General features: G+C 41.0%; 1 protein-coding gene across 21 annotated transcripts in view; it reads left to right on the top strand.

The window, feature by feature from the left end:
* The window catches only part of ZMIZ1 (zinc finger MIZ-type containing 1), a 352,972-nt gene that overhangs the window by 246,272 nt on the left and 89,399 nt on the right, over window positions 1–17,301 (top strand). For 6 of the 21 annotated variants that reach the window (XM_074592809.1, XM_074592803.1, XM_074592806.1 and 3 more), the window contains exon 1: window positions 15,470–15,645. The exons of 9 other annotated variants lie outside the window; for them this stretch is intronic. The gene's annotated coding sequence lies outside the window, so the exon portion shown is untranslated. Of the gene's footprint in view, window positions 1–15,469; window positions 15,646–15,931; window positions 16,238–17,301 lie in introns of those variants that run through there. 6 more of the 21 variants (XM_074592805.1, XM_074592813.1, XM_074592802.1 and 3 more) reach the window with 6 other exon arrangements.

The raw sequence follows: 17,301 nt of genomic DNA, 5'->3' as shown, positions 1-17,301 counted from the left end.
AAGGATGTCACTTGCTCTACTGTCTAAGGGTTATTTGCTATCCCACTGGAGATCTTTTTAGACCAAAAGTAGTGATATGAGTCGATCTGGTGACTTTACTATTTAGTTGGGGGGAAAATATGAAAAAAATTAATTTTTTTTAAAATTGGCGCAGTATGGCTGTCATACCAAATGAGGATTCACATAGGCAGTCTCATCCTTTGATCACTCAATGCCTAGTGGTCTTTGCCTGGAATGACAGCAGGGTAGATGTATACAAGAGGAAAACTGATTATGACCAAATGGTAATAACAGTAGTACAACTGGGAGAAGAGTGGAGAAAATGTTAGAAATTATTCATTTTTTTGGTTGACAGAGGTAGAATATTGATGATGTTAGGTAGAGGTAACAAAGGATTAAAAGAAATAAATTTTTGAAGATGTCAGAGAAAAATCTTGGTTTTATTCCATAAGGGAGAAACCGACAAAAAGGAAAGAAGTGGCAAAGAAAAACCCTTGCTGGTGGAAATTCAGCAATTTAAGTTCGAATTAAAACATATACGGCAAATTAACTTGAATTAAAACATGTATGGGGAGAGTTTGTTTGTGTGTGTATGTTGTTGCCACGCTGTGGTGTTAGATAATAACATTCTATAGTGTGTTATTTCTTTTGTTACATCTTAGTCTGCAGAAGTGCAAATGGGTTGTAAAATCGTGATGTGCTTTGCTGTGTCAATCCTGCTAAGTAAACTATTGTAAGGATTTTTAGTGGGGAAAAAACCCACTAAACGAGAAACATTCCAAATTACAGGTAAGTGATAATGTTTCAGGTATGCAGTCTACTGATTAAGAGCTTATTAGGCATGACAGATGTAAAGTGAAATGTTTTCAGAACATATAATGTTTCTCAAAGTAGAATTCCTAAGTATGAAATTCTCTTGAACTGTGCACAGTTGCAACATGAGCGAAAGATTAGCAAACTTTCAAAAGTAATTTAGATCTGAACAAATTAACCAGGCAATATCTGTTTTAAGTCTTTTACTTCTTGATCAAAATGGATTTCAGAGGGGCTGAATTCAAGATAACAAATTTGGCACTGTAGGCATGTGAGCTGAACTGTAACCAGTGCGCTCCTTTTGTATATGCTGCTGAACAGCTACTGATGGTAACAAGATAACCCGGGCCGCATCGCAACCCACGCCACAGCAAAAGGCCAGTCAACCAAGTTAACGAAATCTGGAACTCACTCGTTATAGTCACATCCTTGATTATAATGATATGGTTTTTTAAAAGGAAAAAATATGTCACTGCCGGCCTTCTTAAATGTATAATGTTCACTTTTTAAACAAGTTATTGGAAACCTTATTTTTTGCCTTAATCTGTTGGTGAGATAGATAAGTATTTGTTATACCAATTCCTGGCTGTGGTCAAAGTGGTTGCTGTCCTAATAGGGTAACCTCATCTGCCTTGGCCACCAAAGGAAGAAAGTGCAGAACTTTTCAAAGGATCTAAGGTATAGTTTTTCTGCTGCCCTGGTGCAATGTTGCTTGGTTGTGCTGTTGATGTTACTGGTGCTTTCAAAGATCCCGTGTGAGATCAAGGCCAGTTGTGCTAAGAAACTCTGTACAAGAAGAGAACTTGTAACTGAAGTAGACAGGAAGAATGGAAGGTAAATGAAGGCACAGGCTTCTGAGGGGTGAGTTAACCCTGTCAGAGAACTAGGAACTGCTGTCTTGAGTCTCACAGCTGCCTCGATCACACTGTTGTTTCTCTGCTACTGCCATTTTGGAGAGAGAGAATAGAGAATTTACGGTAGTTGTGAGGATTCCTCCTGATTTGACATCATCTTAAAAGTGATGAACCTCCTGTGGAAATGAACAGCGTTAACTCAATTCCAAGAGCTTTTGGGCTAATTGCAGTTTACCACTGTGAGTTCTTGTCTGAATGCAGTCAGAAACACGATTTAACCAAACATCTCAGTTTAAGGATTGTGTTTTTATGAGACCTGGTTCGGGGCAATGCAGTCAGTGACAGAAGGGAGCCAGTCTTGCCACAGAGACCCGAGGGCTGTGTATCAGTCCCCAACGCTGCACGCCTCAGAGCAAGGTGACCCCCTCACCTCCTGCCTCGGGGATATACCCATAGCCCTCCTCTCTCCTTTATTCCCTGAAGTGAGGATAGCAGACAAGCGGTGGATTTGCTGTTACGCATACTAGTATAATCGATTACGTTAATGTGTTGAATTCCTCCCAAACAGGGCTCAAATGGCGACACAGTGACTTCTTTCCTTTTTCTCTTCTCTGTTTACTGTCTTTGTAAATACAACCAATTGTATTGGGGTTTGGGTATTGCTTTTATTTCGTAAGTTTCTGGGCAAAAGTGCCTTCTTTTCTACGTCTCTGTTTTTTTTTCATTTACAAACCCAGAACAGAAAGCATGCCAGGTTACTTGAGAGAATTTGGTCTAATTTGCAGGAATTCCCAGTGTGGCTGCCTCCCCAAAGCACACTTCAATTTTGAAAGCTTTTCCTTCCCCATGCTGCGCCTCTTGGCTCTGCCCACCTGGAAGGCAGCAGCAGTGGTGGCTGCTCCCCCTGTCTTGGTTGCTCTTCCCAAGGGCACCACTTGCTGCTTTGGCAGCTAAATGCAAGAGTTAAAAGAAAGTATGGATTTTCCTTCAGTTTTGCAGTCCATGTTTGAGCTTACTTGCTATCTTGCATTACAGTTGATTGACACAGTCATCCTCGGTAATGTTAACTACAGTACAGAAGTGTTTTCCCACACTTTTTTTTCTTACCTTTGCATTCCTTTTGCCTGCAGGATGACTACCCTCAAAGAGCATTGTTACTTAAATCTCAGCTCTTTAATCTGATGTAATTATTTAGAGAATGTTTTCATGATTTTGACAAAATCAGGTATCTCAGTAGCATAAATCTCATGTATCAGGTATCTCAGTAACATAAATATTTTATAAGAATCATGTAAATTATGTTCCACATTTTAGTAGATTTAGGGTTATTACTTGCCTTCCTGTGGTGTTCTGGAGGGATTCATGCCTTTTGTCGTGGTTTTTTTTTTCCTTGATGAATGCCCGTAAATCATTTTTGCTGTTTTATGAGGCAATGTCAAAGTCTTACGAATTTAGTTATATTTTTAAAGCTAAAAGTTAACAAATAGTACTGATCATTTCAGTAATGATGATATTCTAATCCTTCTTGGGTCTCTGGGCAATAGAGGAGCTCCAATGATTAGTCATAGGAATATTAATTACATTGAACCCATACTTCTTTAGCCTACCTAATGTCTCCCTGTGCCAGTGGTGATACTTAAGACAAAACAAAATGTTGATTTGGCTGGTTTTGGCGTTTTTTTGTGTGTGCTTATTATAAACTGATGGCATTTGTATGCTCAATCCCAGAGTATGGAAGCTACTTGTATGGGCTTTCTTCTTTTGTTTTTAAGTAACTCCAAATTTAAAGGCATTTAACTTTTTTCCTGATTGATCTGTTACTTTATTTTGGAAACCATATTCAGTAATGTAAATTAAGTTCCAACAGAAAAAACAAGAGTGTGTGTGTCAGGGTCTTTTCATACTGAGGCCAGTGGAGAGCGCACAGGTCAATAGAGGTGAACTGGGTTACATATGTTATATATGGTTTTCCCTGGAAGCCAATAAAAAAATTGTAGCAAGAGTCATTACCTACTGCCTAAAACCTTTTCTGTAGAGGAATTGCTACCAAAAACAAGGAAAAACTAAAGTAAATCCTGGTTGCCTTCATGGAGAACCCAAGCAAAAAAATCTGTTTTCCTCATGTGGAAAAAGAAAATTGTGCTGTGGACTTGAAATAGTTTGTTTATAGTCTACCAGGAGATGGTTTATAGTCAGTGGCATGTGTCTGGCATGGGACTAGGAACACAGAAGTGATATGATTCTCCCTCCCATCCTTCCATTTCTACTGATGTGAAAAATAAGTCAGGAACCAACTTTGTATTTCCCTTCATCTTTCTCCCCCTTACTCTGAGGAGTGTGAGAAGATTTCCAAGAGCATTAAAAGACACATAAGTCTGCTCAGTTTGCTGAAGCAGTCATTTCTCTCTTCTAAATGATGAAGTGTTGAGGAGTGGTATTGAAGGATACTCATTAACTTTTCTGCTCCGGTTTTGTAAAGCTGGTTTCCGTTACCCCCTCTCTGATTTTGGCGTGGGAGTTTATGACAGACCCCTCTGATGCTGATCTGATCGAAGTGAGGAGACTTAGTTCACTGAACTTCGCTCCTTCAGCAGAGATAAGAGCTACCATTAAATCCCAGAAAGAGACGGCAGATTAGAGTGGTGATAGTACTAGAATATAAACCCTAATTTTGTCAGGGCTATAAGTATTAAAATTATAGGCCTTCGCCCAAAAGAATACCTTCAAAGAAGGTAGTGGTGATTCAAAGCGAGAGAGAGGCAATTTGGAGAGGACATCCTATGCATGAGAAAGCAGAAATGGTTTTGATGAGATCTGTGGCACTGTAGGTCTTTGTCTTTCCTTCTTTGGAAGTACTGCTCTCCCGAAGGTTTAGTATCTCTAATCCCTCATCACAGAAACTATCTTTAAGCATAAGGCAGATTCTTTTTTCATTGACACATATTTCTGTAAATATGTTTACTATTCCCTTTCCCAAAGTAAAAAGATGTAAGTTTTGTAACTTTATTTCTTCTACCTTTGGTAAAAGCAATTTCCTTTGAATCTAATGATTTTTCTTTGCAGGTATGAAAGTATATTACATGTTTTTAAGAAAGATTTTGATGCGACTTATTTTAAAGACTGAACGGTGTTTTCCAAGCAGTCCTCCGGGCCAAGATAAGAGGCCTGCAGAGTAACACTAACTTGTATTAAGCCTCATTTAAATAACGTGCCAGCACTTTTTAATTTAAAATGTTGATGAAAAAGGTGCAATTGTCAGTAAATAGTCTGGAGAGCTGACAGGGGCTGTTTGGTCAGAAGTTAAGAGGTGTGGTGATACAGGCCACAATTCCCAAAGCAGACTAATGACCTCTGGTTCCTCAGTTCTTGGATGCTCAACTGTGGAAATATGTTAAAGATGCTGAACTTTTAGCTGCAGGAGATTTAGCACTTTTAGAAAATCAGACCCAATTATGCTTTCTCAAGTCGAAGTATCCAAAATTTTAATTTCTTTTGAGTGTCTTCTCCAGATTGTACTTTCTCATTTAAGTCACTCTCACTACGCCTGAACTTTCACTTCGGTTCTTGTAGTTAAAGGGGAGATGCTTTAGTGTGTATTCTCTAAGTACTTTAAGAAATTAAAAGAAATTTAAGTGTTTGAAAGTGCAGTTGTCTGGTTAAGCTTCCAAAGAATATGTTCAGCTCTAATATTCCCTTGCCAGTGGATTTAAATGTGAAACAAAAAGCAAAACTACATTTACAGCTTAAGGAAGCATGCAAAATTCTTCTGTTTTTACTTTGAAGGCTTCATTAAAAATAGGTCACCATCAAACCTCCCATCCTAAAGCTTTTCTTTTGAACTGTTCAGTTCTCGATGTTCAATCTTTTGGCCGTGGACAATCAGCCCCCCCAAGTAATGTGTTGTATGTAGTGGACAAGACTGATCTGACGCATATTGATTAAAAAGAGGGTAGTTCCTGCCATTCCCAATGGAAGTGGAAGGATTCTCGAGTTGATCAAGCTATTTCATAAGCGTCTCTTATGGACAAGATTCTTTTCTGGTGCCTGTACGTCATTAAAACACTACTTCTGTGAAACTCTCCATGCAGTGTTGCAGGAGAAAAGTAAGAAATAGCGTTAAATGCTGATGGATAGTTTCCGGGTTATGGAGTAATATATATTTTCATAGCTATACGATTGCTGCATGTTCTAACAGAATGTAAATTATTTAACAGATGGATGAAGTTATTAAAAAATCTTGAAGTGTGAACTTCAGCATTTCTCTGTATTCAAATATAGGAAAAGTGTGTTTTGGGGGGTGAGGGTGAAGGTTAAAGCCCCTAATAAGTTTCTCTGTTGTTTCATGAATGCAGAAATTCACTACATTAAAGAATAGGTCTTTTGTCAAATTCCCTGTGTAGGATTGTTCCTTATGTTAGATTTCCTATAGCTGTCCATGGTGTATTTTTAATCACATCAGGAGTGGGGGTAATTTTCAGTAGTCATAATAAACATTATTTCATTCTAGAGAAAACATTGATAATACGTTACCTTCTAATTATGTCTCCTGCATTGTCTAGTTATTGGAAACTTTGCAATAGCTACAGTTGTTGGAAACACATTGTTCTTTTATTTGATCACTGCACTGAGAATTAAGGGCTATTTTAGATTATAGTCAGTTTCCTGGAAAGACGTTGTCCTCAGTGAAGTTCTGAAAAGCCTCTTTAATTTTGCATTTATATGAGAAGGAGCAGGTCCCACGTGACAGTTGGTGATTCTTCTCAATCAAATAGAAACTTCTACTGAGAGGAGTTCCCAAAGGGAAGGAAAGCAGTTCAGTAGAGATACAGCACAATGCAGTAGACCCTGAGACTGCGGCAAGAAACCCAGCTCTGGATTCAGAAATGGGATAGTCGGTAGTGAGGTGCCCAAACTAATTATCCCTGCCAAGAAGAAGGGTTTACAGTCCCTGGTGTAATAGTATGATAATAGTCCTGTATGGCTTTTGGGACTGAAGTCAATGTCACAGTACAGGACAGCCTTGCTGCAAGGGAACGTATCAGCGGCTTCTGGCTCTTTGTAGTTCGCATCATTGCAAGGTGTAGGCTTGCTCTTAGTCTCAAAGTAGACTAGATCTGTGCTAGAAATCCTGTAGTAAAATATGATGGTTTTATATACAAGCCCTCTTTTAGCGACATCACATAATCCCTTGATACTAAACTTAATTTCAATGGGGAGCAAATAAAGGCAATATAAGATATAGCCTCTTGCCAATAGGAACTGTCTCTGCTCTTGGTAGGAGCGGCCAAGATAACTCTCTTCTGTGGTCGTACTGCTAAATATTTCTCAGGGCAGAGTAGATCTAAAAGACTTTCAGCCTTATTTAAAGAAATACATATACTGCTTTAAACAGAAGTATGCAGAATTCAGGTGGTAAAATGAAAAATCAAAAATGTGAGTGTAGCTTTTTGGTAGGAATGTGCGGGAAGTTTATTGATCTCAAATTGAGGGATACTTTTGTGTTGTGTGGCAATAATGTGTCTTGGTAATTTCATGTTCTGCTGTTCTCAGCTGCTTTAACCCAGAAGGTATGATGCTTTAAAATGAATTGGAGTTTAAGAAGTATTAAAAACTCTTCATGAATCCCTCTATATCTATATATAGATATATGGTTATCTATAGCGCGTGCCCTTGTATTTTATTTTGAGCTATTGTATTTTCATGGTTTTATTTGAGAAGGCACAATTGTGCTATCTGTGTTAAGGAAGGTGCTTGTTAAATCTAAGTAATAGGTGGTGAAGGGTTAAAAATCTGAGGTTCTATTAATGTAGGGAAATGCTGACACAAGTTCTTCAGTCCTCTTCCTGACAGAACACCCATCTTTAATTTGTTTGTCTCTTTACCCATATAACATTGTACATCTGTCCTTGAAAACAGCTCTTGCAGCATGAGCATAGCCAGTAGAGTCAATTTAGCAAAGGTTGCTGTCTGTGTCCTAGCAATGCAGGCAGACAGCCTGGAGCTACAACTTATAATCAGCTAAACAGGTATATGAATAATTACTAAAGATAGAAGCCTGTGTTAATTGCTAGTTTTAATCTTGTTCTCATAAATTGTTACAGAATTATTTTCTCCCCCCAGCAACAACATGTCAAAATGAATATTTTGTTTCTCAGATTCTAAGTAATCTAGTGGATTTTGGAACATTTTTAGTTTTAAGAAGATCCTTGTTCATATTTAAGCATACACATACTCCCTGAGAGTCCTTTATATATCCGCTTGAAAGCTTTGTTCCACTGCCAACATGGTGGAAGGAAACATGGCACTGAGAAAGCATGAGGCCTGAAGTATTTGGAGTTGACTGAGACCAGAGTTTGCCAGTTTCTGAAAGCAAAAACGGATATTAAGCTGTTGTTTCTCTTAAAATGATTGTCTACCAAAATGTTCCTTGGATGAATCTGAGTAAAAACCGCTTTCTTTTCAGACCGTTTTCTTTCTTCTGCAATCACTGTGTATTTGATTATCAAAACAGACAAAACGATAAAGACCCCCCTAGTTCTAGCGTGTTGTTGCTAATGCAGTAATCCTCCACAATAAGTGGGAAAAATTAAAGGATGCTCCTAGAGATTGATTAGTGTATGGGGGGAAGAGTGACAGTGACTACATTTGGTCATCACCAAGAACATTTTGCCTTATTAGGCGACTTTGTAGCTAAACTGTACTTTATCTCACAGACTGCTAAAAATAACTCTGTGGCTTTCTGGCAGATTGATATCAAAAGTGTATGATGATGGTACATGGATTTGTTTAACTACAAAGCTAAAAGCATGAGCTGGCCTCCAAACGATGAATGTCTTTGTATTCCAGAATGGAAGCTTTCCAAGACAGTGATGCATAGCCACCAATTTGTAACTTTTCTTTTAATTTGTAACTTTGGACTTTTGTCTATGTGTTTAGTTATAGAAATTCTCATACGTTAGATATGGTATTAAACATATATATGGACTTTTGATGGTTTTCTAGACTACAGTTGTCTTGGAGAAAGTGACATTGAGTGCTGTTTTCATACTTTTTTAATTTAAAAAAATACACTGCATCTCAACTTTCTCATTCAAATGCTCTCACAGTTCACTCATAGCACAGAAAAAGGGCTTGGTCAGAAAAAGGGATTGGTCATTAACTTTCCTATGTGCAGAGTGTAAATACTGTGGCTAATGAAGGACATTTCTTTACATCTTTTCTTACTCTATTTATGTCCCACTCGGAGTGTTTGTATCACATACTCCTCACTACGGATACCTTCCATATTTTAGTGGATTGTTTTTAAAAAGTAATAATTAAAAAAGTAACAATTAAATAAATAATTAAGCAAATAGCCTGGGTTTCCTCTCAAACCAAATTTTTGGAGTAGGGGTATCTCAGTAAAATGAGGCCAACAGGATTATGCGGAGGGAAGGACGACTCCGACTGAGCCACTGGGCAGAAAGCCCAAGCAGCCCCGCTCACAGCACCGCTTGGAGGGGGCTGGAGTAAGGAGAAGTATCAACTGGAGATGAACACGTGTATAGCCTAGAAGGAAAAATTAAAGAAAAGTAGTCACTGAGATTGAGTGTTTTCATGGAGGGCTTACTATTTTGATACCTTAATGAGGAATATTCATACAATTTATATTTCTGAAAAATATTGCTATCAGTCAAAACAGCACAACCTGGATTACACTGCCAAGAAAAGTCCCAAAGTCCTCGCAGGGCTTCTACTTTCCAAGCTTCAGTTTCATTTATTCCTTCACATCCCTTTAGTCGTACACAGCCTCACACGATGCTGTTCTGATATCTCTCTGCCTTCTTTCAGTGAGACCTGATTAGGTTGCTGTCTTCAGAGCTGCCTCCTTATCCCCTTGAACACTTAAGCAGGGAGAGAGGAAGCTTAGCTGTAATTAACCCACAGCTTGCCAGAGGTGGGATGGGTCTTCAGCTAGGAATAGCTACAGGCTCAATAAAAACAAATACTTTGACTGAGAATATAACCTTGAGCATATCAAAAAGAAGCAGAAAAATATGTTTTATTAAAGTACATGGTAAAACTTTCTTAGAAAGAGAGGTAGACTAATCCTCATTGCATTTGAAAGTCTTGCTTCATGTATAACAGTTTTTAATCCTTTGCGGACCATATGAATGCTAAAAGATTAGTTTGAAATCTAAAGATTGGTCAGATATTCCCCCAAAGTGATAGCAGGCTAATAATGTCTAAACTATATGGGGAAACTTTGCAAGACATGGCATACAAATCTATTTAATCAAAAGTTAGTGAAAAATACGGATGTTTTAGAAATCCACTTGGTCGTGCTGAAAAATTGGATTTAGTATGGAAAGGGCTTCGGTTAGTTTCTATTTCTGTCTGATTTACTAGAAGAGATGTCATGAACTCTAGCCCAGGTGTCAAAAGAGGCACTGAAAGCGAAGATGTGCACTGAAGACATTTGTGCCAGGCTCCAGTTTAGTTCACAAAGGAGTTTGAATGGAAGCATCTAAATATTAAGACATCGGTAAAATTTGGAAAGACAATAAAACTTCCATGTCACAAAAAGGAGTTTTTAAAACATTCATTAGTATTTGTAGCAAAATAGAGACAGCAGAAGAAGGGCAGAGCATCACAGGTGGGGTATGTTCCATGTGTCTTTAGAATTGCCTGACGGACAAGTAGGTGTGGGAGGGGGCAGCTGCAGTAGCTCGGTTGGTGGTGAATAGTGCTGGAGACAACTCTGAACTGATGCCATCATTGTACAGTGATTTTTAGTTTTATAAAGCCACTCTTCTGACTGTCATCCTACATTACGGATGTGATTTTTCCTCAGCGTACTTCATTCTTTATTTCTGCATGGTTTGGTTACTTTTGTTTCTCAGTTTTCTGTAAAAGTAAAGCTGTGAGGAGAACCGAAGATACGAATGTGATGAATGTGGCTTCACTCTCTAATTCGAGGTGGGGAGTGTTCCCATATTTCATTTTAATTTTACAGATCTTTTTGTTTTCCTGCACATGGTAAAGACATTTAATCAAAAGAAGGAAGGAAGGAAATAGAGATTAGAAAATTGCAACATTGTATCTTATTAGATGTATTTAAGGTAGACCTCCTTTTCCAAAGATTATGGCAATTGACAGAGGTGTTTTTCGCTGCAGTGCCTACAGGTCTGTCCTGAGCCTCGGCATGTGTCTGAAGGAACGATTTTTCATAGTGGGGTAACAAGAACATGAGAATGTCCATGGTCTTGAAAGTCAAATAAGGCGTAAATCTCTTTCAGAAGATTTTGAGTGTTTCAGTCCAGTTGTGCGCATCCAAAACAGCATTCGGTGTTTCCAGGTGTGTAGTCCAGATCAGAGGGTCCGTCAAAACATTCAGCTACCAAGGGCACATGCAAACGGTGGTCATGGCCAGCAGGAGAAAGAGCAATGCTGTGTTATTATATTTTGTAACTTTGCTACCTTTGTTTTATAAAGCTTGACAAAGAAGGGGACAGAAGCGTTAAGTAATTTAGTCATAGTAATCTTTGATTTAAACAAGACAGGACTAAACCACATAAAAGAGTCTCTTTTGCTTTGCTTTTTATGCTGGGTTTTCCTCTCACACCTCTCTCTGGATGGAGTTGGTTTGATCCTGGAAAAGTGGGTTATGCATGAAAGACACTTGATGCAGAGTCAAAGGATTTTTATTTTTTTTTTCCAAGTACGTACTTGGTTTCTGACTGGGATGCAGCCCTGTGCTTTGTAACAGCTTCAACTGACTCAGCCTAGTGTGAAACATTAGGAAAAATTCACGGGTCCACTGATCCATGTATTCTGTGTATTTCAACTATGTAATTGTAAGCCTTCTAAAGAGTTTTTTGAATCCTTTGAATCAATAGTAAAGTATATACTTATCCAGGGAACTAATTCTTGGGCAAATAATCTGCTCTAGACAAGTGTTGTAAGGAACTACCCTGCTGTGTTCAGCAGTGCAGCAAAACTCTGATGAATAAAGATTGGTCCCCAAGATAAACCTTTAAATCTTTGGTCATAGAAAATTTGCATTGCTAAAGGGCTATATTATGACTCAGTGGGCAATAACTGGTATTACAGCTGCTTGAAGAGAATTTCCTTACCCCTTATATTTTCTTTCTCTAAACAACTTTTCTGCTCTTCCCTCTGCGTGCGCCTCATAATGAAATTACAGTGGAACATGATGATGTCCCCCCTTGTACTGTCTACTTGCCACTGAGTCATCCAAACGGAGCATTTGATCTCTGCCCCCTCTGCAGCCTTCCCTTCTTTTCCTCTTGGCGGTCTGTGTCTTTATTATTGTTCATGTATTTGGCTCATTTTTTGCAATATCACCAAAGAAAGGGGCAAGGAGAGAGAGAGGCAGGAATTACACCCAAAGACTACCCCCCTAGTAGTTAATGAACTAGTTGAAGATAGGCATTGTGTCATTTATGTTGAGCAATCAAAGGCACCCGAACATACAATTCTCTTGTTCACCATAAAAATTGGTGTTCCATGGGCTTGCAGGTCTGTTGCACCATCATGTCTTAAGGATGGACTTCTGACTTTTTAAAAATACACTCCTTGAGAGAGAAGTGTCTTGGCATGGAGAGCAAAGAGCATTACCACATGGATCTGCTGGTGGTGATTTATTTCTGTGCCAAGTGGTGACTGACAGGATTTGTGAGGATTCTGATCAGTAATATTGGATGGCATTGATCACATACATGAAGCGGACAAATGCTGCCTCCTGTTTTGAAGTAAATGGGACTTCTTTGAAAATCTTTCAACTCTTCTCCTTAATCAGCTAGAGGTATCCCAAATAAGCATCTCTTTCTCCCCTGTAGGAGCAAATTGTGCTCTGAGCATCCCCTGTGGGGCTGAGCATCTATCTCACTGGCCCCTTGGGAGAGCAGCCACTCAGGATGGTGAGCGGCCAGGCAAACCCTCTGCAGCGGGACCCCTGGGGCCTCAGTGGAGCTGCACAAAGCATGGCCAAAGCCTGCTTTCCTGCCCCTGCATTTAAAAGGTGCTTCCCCAGTACGGACCTGCTTCTCCCAGTAGTAGATGTCTTCAATGAGTCTTGTTAATAGTTATCGCTGCCTGAGATAACCTTCCCTGTGATGTAATTTGACATACTGCTGTCAGTGGGGCTTAAACATAGTAATCTTTAAAAATGATTGGGAATTTGCCCTAGAGAAAAAACTGTTATGATTAATTTCTACAAATGATAAACCACTCCTTCTTCAAAATACTGCATGCTATGAAGTGTGATTTAATCCATTTAACTGCAGAGGCTGATGCTTCTGACAACTGTGACTCAAATGTCATCACAGAAAGTGATATTTCAAGTGGCAGGGTGGGATTAGAAACCTGCTGAAGATTTGTCAAAGGAGAAGTAAGTACATAATTTTTAGATAAGTGATTTGTCTACTCTAAACCACTTCCGCTGAGAAGACAGGCAGCTTAAAAGAGAAACTTACACTGTTACACTAGAAAGAGCATTTAATTGCAGATGGGGGAAGAAAGGCAATCCTCTTACTTATGATGGTGGTTAGAGAGAAAAACATACAATACTCGGAAATATAAATTTTCTATACAGAAATAATACAATATTTTTTCCTCAGAAAATAAGATTTCATTGAGGCTTGTATAAGGAAGAAGGCAGTCTTGATATTCGGGACCTCGCAACTACCTGATATGTTCCTCTTGTTGTTGCTTTGTGTTTTTTTCAAAATATGAAGTAACACCATGATAGCTTATGAACTGTGTGACAATTCTGTAAATGCAGTAAAACCCGAAACAAGCACAAAAATGTACATTCTGTATCTGTCTAGAATTTCTGTGGAGTTCTAGTCAATTATAAATTTCATTCACATCCACCAAGTCTGTACTTGGTGCAGTTATGTTAGTAGGGAATTTGGTCCTTGTTTGGGATTATTGACATACTTCTCTTATTGCTCTGCCAGTCCTCTAAAACTCGTGCCTGCTTTTACCTATTCTGCCAGCCTCACTCTATAATTTACAGCTTCTTAAAGCATCCGTCCACTCTGAAAGGCAATAAAAACAGTTGTATGATGTTCTTTACTTTTCTTTTGTGTGGCTGAACCTCAAACTTGATCAACTGCAATGGAAACTACATTGTGTGTCAGAGTTTCTTCCAGCCGCCTCATGGGTCTACCTCCATCTCTGAGGACCTAGCTGAAGGCTTGCCCGTGCTGTAGGGAGTATCCGCTATGGATGCCGGCCCGGCGCTGTGTTTTGTACCACCTGTAGCGGCCATATTGCTAAGAGTCTTCAGGCTTGTGCAGCTCTGAGATTGCAGAAGTGTTGGGGAGGGTTTGGTTTGCAGTGCTGCTTAGTGCGATGGCTGAGGAGAGAAAGCACTGACCCTGTCTGACAGGCTGACCTTGAGCTCCTACGGCGGGAGTGGGAGTTGGGCTAAAGGCACACGTACTTCTTACGTGTTTGAAGTGGATTCCCAGGGGGGAAAAAAAAAAAAGAACATGAAATCTGACAATGCTTTTTTGTGGAGTCACTTTTTGGAGAAGAGCTGCTCTTTGATATCAGTGATAGTTTGCTGCTCCGATCTGTCATGCTGCCGAGGCGCTTGAGAAGCTTGCTTAAATGACTGTAAGAATGGTAAGGAAAGCTGAGGCCTTTTTTTTTTTTTTTTTCTTTTTTTGCTGAAAGGAATTTTGCTGGAGAGCCGGTATTTTTTTTATTTTTTTTTTCGGTTTACGTCCTCCTCCTTTGCTGCTGCTGTTGTTTCTGTTTGGTGTGGTGTCTCGCCGCCGAGGGCCGGGTGCGCCTTTAAGAGGTGGAGGTGGCTTCGTGCAGGTGGTGCCGGGGAAGGAAGCGGCTCCGCGCCGCGGGGACGGGCCGGGGCTCGGCTGGCCGCAACTTAAACTGCCAGTGTTCCCTCCGAGAAGGAGACAAAAAATCGTCACATTAGCTTCCTGCTTGGTTTGGGGTGGTTGTTTTTGTTTGTTTGTTTCTTTGTTTTCTTTGACACTGTCAAAGAAACGCTGCTCACCAAAGGCACAGCTTGATACGTGAAACTTGGATAAAACTCTCACGGGCAGCGCTGAACTCGGCGTGGCGTGGGAAAGGGGGATGCTCTTAGGAGCCACGGGTGGAGCTGAAGGTCTCAGCTCTTAAAAGAAAAGCCCCAGGCAAACAGCCCCAGCAGGGCTGTCCCGCTGGTGACAGCCATTCCAGCTGCCAGCCCCCCGCCTGCGTGCCTCAGTTTCCCCTCCGCGGCCGAGGGGTGATGCCCGTCCCCTCGCCCGGCGGAGCGCTGTGCCGGCCGCTGGCGCTGCCCACCCGGGGACTGCAGCCAGAACCGCTGCTTGGGCCGCCGCCCCCGCCAGCCGCCCCCCGCCCCGCCGGAGCCCCCCCAGTACCGCCCGCCCCGGCGCGGGGCGGTGGCCGGTCCGGAAGGAAACTCCCGGCCGCGGGGGCCGCCCGCCCGCTCGCCCCGGGCGCTGCTCCGCCGCTGAGGCTGCTCTGGACGCTAATTAGCATGACTAGTTTGATGGATTTAGTCAACAGCATTCAGCAAACAGGGGAGGGGGGAAACAAGTGTGTAAGATTTCCCAAATCTAAAGACTTTTCAGCCCTGGTGCCCTTAATGGTTTGTTATGCGGACTCGAACAAGTGTTGCTTCCAATTAATTGATCGAGGGGATTTATTTTAGTATTTTGGCTGGATGCCAGAGAGAGAGGCTTTGTCCTAGCGTTTTAAGCACCACCCCTCCTTGCAAGTTTGAAATGTGAGCTGCCTGGGTGGTTTTTTTTTTTTTTTTTCCCTCCTCTCTCTTTCTCTCTCTCTCTCTCTTCCTTCTGGCAAAGTGGCTGTGGCTGCGTGTGTGTGTGTGTGTGCCTGAGTATGAGAGAAGGAGGGAGAGGTGTAATGGGAAAGCAGGAGATGGATCACTAGAGACAGAAAAGAAAACCATCAATATCAGTAACATGCAGCTGAGGTGAGATTTTTCTGAGTGTTTGATTTTCTTAAAACCCTTTCAGAAGATTTAAAGCAGCCTTCTGCCATGCTGTATGCTGAAGACGTACTCCTAAGCAATGTCATAGGGATGCTTACATGTATATTGCCGTTTTAGGTCTGTTCGCGTACGTGTGAAGTTTTAAAGCTTAACCTGATTCTCTTTATTGTCTCTAGAGGGTTGTAGCTTGAGCACAAATAGCCTGTTGGCAAGTACGGCATGAGCCCATTAGCAAGACTCCATCTGTGATTGGTTTTGCCTGGAAACCGGGAGACAAGCAATGAATAATTGATGTGTGTTGTGCAGTAGCTGGACAGGCAAAGAAGAGAGAGAGAGGGAGAAACAGAGCAGGGTGCCCTCAGAGGGGGGAGAGCGAACAAGCTTGAAAATAGCTACTGGCTGCCTTGTGCTGAGATGAAGGCAACCCCGGCTGTCTTTGTTCTGCACTGGCTGGTTTCTGCCTAGAAGTGTTTGCAGACATATGTGGCCTTTTTCTGCAGCAGAAGAGAGGCAGGCGAGCAGAGGAGGGGGAGCAGAGGAAGACTAGGGCTTTTGAATGAAATATAACTTGTGGGTAAGTTGGTTTCTTTGGGGGGAGGGGGGGCCGTACGTGTGTAAGTGGGGACGTGTGTGTGTTCGCCTGAGCCTGCCTGGGAGAGTGTGTGTGTGTTGTGAGTGTGTGTGTGCGTGCGGGAGCGGGGTGTGTGTGTGCCAGCGAGGGTGCATTGTGGGTAAGGCAGTGCTGCATGTTGTGAGAGGGCATGGCAGGCAGGGCAGCGGGGACGGGTTTGCGTACAGCCACCCTGCCTTCTGCTCGCCCCTTACCACATTTGAGGATGCGAGAAGGAAATTCACGGCTTGCTCATTTTGCTGGGCTTTACCATATTTTTATTTTAGGGGGTGAACCATTTAATTTTTTACAGGAATCTTGCTTATTGGATCAGCAATCAAAACCAAAAGGTGACAGCAATTATCAGTGGCATTTTCTCCAACTTTAGCCTGTCTGGCACTGTCAAAATGTGACGTGCTGTTCTGCGAACAGCAATGACAATACTGCTGCCACCATTTCATTTTTGCTGTCTTTTATAAAGATTTTGCCAGGCAGAACTCACATCTGTGGCAAGTGGTTTCAAAGAAGATCACGAAGAACTATTGGTATCAATGGCAGTCTCGGGTATTCAAGTTGACAAGTTTTTTGCCCGTTGTGTTGAGTAATAACCAGAGTTTAATAACCAGTTTATCTCTTTGCCTGTGTAAAAACTGAAAAGATTATTTAATTTGCGTGTGATTTACAGAGTTTTCAGAAAGTTTCAAACTAGTGATGCCAGAGCAGAAATGGGGTGTTGGTTTATTTTTTGGTTTAGTTACTTGGATTAAAGCAAGTAATAACTTAAAACGGCATATATTAATGTACAGCAAAAATTAAATGCAAGGAATCTATACAGCTTCAGTGTTTGCAACTCAGTCATTGACAGCATGGTTTTTTGGGGGAAGAGACTTGCTATTGTAGACAGCAGCTCTTCAACCAGTAAAGTCACTAAGTGAAATAGACTTTGCCTTAAGTAGTGTCAGCGATCTGTTGTCCCGTGAAGTCACTGTCAAAGCAAGTGCTGACTTGAGTCATACAAACTACTTCCC

The sequence above is a fragment of the Larus michahellis genome, chromosome 6 (assembly GCF_964199755.1).
Source record: "Larus michahellis chromosome 6, bLarMic1.1, whole genome shotgun sequence".
Lineage (NCBI taxonomy): Eukaryota > Metazoa > Chordata > Aves > Charadriiformes > Laridae > Larus > Larus michahellis.
The sequence above is the reverse complement of the archived record's forward strand: the minus strand, read 5'-3'. Positions and strand labels throughout refer to the sequence as shown.